We start from the raw sequence: 3,941 nt of genomic DNA on the forward strand, positions 1-3,941 counted from the left end.
TGATGGGTCTTGAAGCCAGTCCAAAACTGTGAGTAGGAGAGATAAAACCTATTTATTCTTCCAAAAGTGTACTGTCATTAAAGCCATTATTTATTATATATATGAAATACACACACACACACACACACACACACACACACACACATATTCTAATTTTAAGGCACCGTCTTGCTAATTCCAAGTTTTATAAGAAATAGACATTGTTCAAATCAATATTAGATAAATGTATTTGGGAGATTTATTGCAATGACAAAATGTATTTTGTCCTTTGATCCACTGATCCAAACTGATAAATACCCTAATATTAGATTCACTTTTATTTCTGGAGTAAACCCTATTTGATCACGGTATATTATTCTTTCAATATAGTCCTAGACTTGATTCATCATTATTTTGCTTTGGATTTCTCATCCATATGCATTAATGAGATGTTCCTGTAGTTTTTCTTTTGGTCAATAGCTTAATCAATTGTGAGAATATGAATTATTCCACAAATAAAATGAGAAATGTTTCATATTTTTCTATATCCTAAAGAGGTTTCAATAGCAAAATAATTTTCTATTCCTTCAAAATTTGATGGGTCACCTACAAAGCCACCTAATACTGGTACTTTTGGGGTACAGGGTAAGAAAGGGATTAGAATCTTCAAGTATCTTTTCAGTTTCTTCTGTGGTTATTGTTTTTTGTAATACTCTGCCTCATCTTCTGTCAATTTTGGCAATTAATATTTTTCTAAATGAATTATTTTGAAGTTTATCTCAGACATAATATCAACTGGTTCATAAACAATCTGGTGCCCATCTGCATTACATCCGGCACAGATTCCTCAACAGCTGTGGCCATAGGCCACTGGTGCTGTGTTAGTTTAATGACGCAGGTTTTCTCAGACTTTTGCCTTCTTTGATATTTCAGTCAAGTTATCTGTACTTTTTTTTGGAGGGGGAAATGATAGATATCTCATTTCTGTTGCTTTTTTCTTTGTTGTTTTAAAAATCTGCAATTCCTTTTTCAAAAGGACTTTTGATGTGTGCCCATTCCCCATTTCTTAAAAATGCCTGAAGGTCTGGGTAGGATAAAGCGAAGACCAGGGAGGTCAGTGTTGACACAAGGGAGACACAGACTGTCTTTACTGCCGACGTAGTGCTGGAGCCACTGCGTGACATGAATTCACAGATTTCACCACTGTATATACATATACATACGCACTATATATATATATATATATATATATATATATATATACATGTATGTGTATATATTCAAGCAACATGGGGAAGCATGGTAAGATTAAAAGTTTTTTGAATTAGGTGAAATATATAGAGAATCTATATATATATATATATATATATATATATATATATATATATATATTCCCTTCATGGAATTGAGAAATGGGCTAGACCAACCTACTTTGGAAGCTTAGTTACACTTTTTATAAGATGAGCCAGGAGATCTATCCAGAAACTGTTGGACTATCTCAGTGAAGAAAATTGGCTCAAAGGTGTGAAAAAGTTTTGGACTGTAAAAGCAAACATCAAGCATCACTGAAACTATAAGAAGGAGTATTTGGTGATTTTTTTAAAAGTTAGCATTCTTGCCTCCTTCCCTATCATCTGACTTTTAACCACTCGACCTCATATTTCGGCCAGTAAGATAGAGATAACATACTTCACGTGGGAGCTACTGGTTGGTAATCTCAGCCTTCCTGCCCTCCGGCCCTGGGGAAAAGCACAGACTCCCCAGTAGCCTTTTAGCAGAGATTAAAGCTGCAGAATGTGCCGTCCCAGAGGAAATATTACCAATATTTCTGAAAAAAGAAACCATATTTTAAACTATCTCAATAGGGTAGGAAAAAGAACTATCCAAAATAGGAGGAGTTTGAAGAGGAAACAGCTAAAATAGGATTTCAGAGGAAAAACACATTAATTACTGTCATCTACAGGATGAGGAAAGCTGACGGGTTTAGCATCCCCATTGGGATGGGGAGTCGGGTTAACTATGAACTCTCTGCAGTCTACTTTCTTCAAAACCAAAGACGTGCAAGTGTAAATAAATCCTCAGGCTTACATTGTAGAGCACAGTTGTTTGGTAAAAGGATTCACAACAGAATTCTTTAAAGAGCAATCTCCCTTTTAAATTCTACATTCATTTTCTTATTGCAATTTGAATGTTAACGTTCAGAAAGGAGCTCCTCTATCACATAAAATGCACATGTACTTTGGATTATCATATTTCAAGGTGTTTAGGCAAACTTAGAAATCTTCCTTCCTTACCAGAGTGAGGCATGTACTGTGACTCTGCTCTGTGCACGGGCTCGGCCTGGGATGGGCAATGAAAGAGCCATCCCAGTACGATGAGAGCTTTGCAGAAACACCAGGCACGCGAGGGGAGCGGAGAGGTGTACGCAATGAGAAGACTTTTGAGCTTTGTCTAAAGACCCGACAAGCTGGGGCGGAGGAAGAGAAATTCCACTGAACGATGGGAAGGGGAGGTCCTAGGACGCCTTGATTTCCAGGCAAACAGTATTGGCTATTCCATTCACTTCTCCATAGTGAAAAGAATTTGGAGACATTTAAAGTTAAGTATAGGGGAGGAGAAATGGGTAGAAGCTAGAATAATAAAGAAAAATTAGAGACACTTATTTGTTTTCTCCTGAAGATGACAAAGAGAAGAAGGGGTTTTACAAGCAAATGAAGGATTATTACCAGGTGTGTCCCACACATTTGTTCTTTGTCCCCAAAGAACAAAAGAATTGTCCATAGCCAAAAAGTAGAAGCCACACAAATATCCACAGAGGGCTGAATGGGCAGGCAAAATGTGATCTCTCCATGCAGTGGAATATTATTCAGCCTTAAAAAAGGAACAGAATTCTGACACCTGCTGCAACGTGGATGAACCTTGAGGACTTTATGCTGAGTGAAATAAGCCAGACACAGAAGGACACAGATTGTGTGATTCCACTTGTATGAGGTCTCTAGAGGAGTCGAATCCACAGAGACAGAAAGTAAGATAGTGATCACCAGGGCCTGGGGGGTGGCGGGACGAGGAGTTCATCTTTGATGGGGACAGAGTTTTAGTTTTTCGAGGTGAAAAGAGTTCTGGAGAGTGATTGCTCAGCACCATAAATGTACTTACCGCTGCTGTTGACGTGGACACGTAAGAATGGTTAAGATGGTAAATATTATGTTATGTGTGTTTTACCCTGATTTATTAAAAAGAGGACTCACCCAGAGGGCAAAGACTTCAAATTGCATCGATAGACTTGAATTAGATAAATGAATCTTTTTGGCTTTGCAGGTAATTAAACACTAACGTGCGGTACCTGAAGCAGATGGTGGCCTTGCTTTCCTCTTGCAAGACCAAAGGGGAATATAATCATGATGAGATTTTATGGCGCTGAGATCAGAAATGTTTGTGGCCTGTGTCATTTCTCATTTCCATTTTGTTTACCTTTTTGTTTATAGTGCTTCTGATTTTTTAACTGCCAGCAGGGTGACCACACGCTACTCATAACCTTTCCAATCTCGCCAGAAAAATCAAGCCAAGAGCTTGGGAAGTCTGGATTGTAACGAAGTGTCAGCACGACAATTTCTACAAGGAACACCCCCAAGCACTGCTCTTAAGAAAGTGACGCCCAGTGTACAGAATTCCCAGCAGTCGGGAGAACCCCCATTCTGTCCAGATAACTCGGGTCCAGAGGAGATCAGAGACCCCTGGGCGTGTTCCTGGGACGTCCACACTCCTGCTCGCTTGAGGCCTCCTGCTGAGGATGTCCAGATGGTAAGGAGGCTGATGTGCGAGTTGTGAGCTGGCAAAGCCGAATTCTCTGGAAGGACAGAGGCTGGCTGGTTCTGGTGGGAGAGATGAGCTTGGCTTCTCAGGGGCATCTGTCTCCTCGTGTGTGTGTGTGTGTGTGTGTGTGTGTGTGTGTGTGTGTGTGT

At 39.6% G+C, this 3,941-nt stretch overlaps 1 protein-coding gene across 1 annotated transcript in view; it reads right to left on the reverse strand.

Annotated features, from left to right (window-relative positions):
* The window catches only part of HS3ST3A1 (heparan sulfate-glucosamine 3-sulfotransferase 3A1), an 84,568-nt gene that overhangs the window by 1,495 nt on the left and 79,132 nt on the right, over window positions 1-3,941 (reverse strand). The gene's annotated exons all lie outside the window — the stretch shown is intronic.

The sequence above is a fragment of the Lipotes vexillifer genome, unplaced genomic scaffold, assembly GCF_000442215.2.
Source record: "Lipotes vexillifer unplaced genomic scaffold, Lipotes_vexillifer_v1.1 scaffold982, whole genome shotgun sequence".
Classification (NCBI taxonomy): domain Eukaryota; kingdom Metazoa; phylum Chordata; class Mammalia; order Artiodactyla; family Lipotidae; genus Lipotes; species Lipotes vexillifer.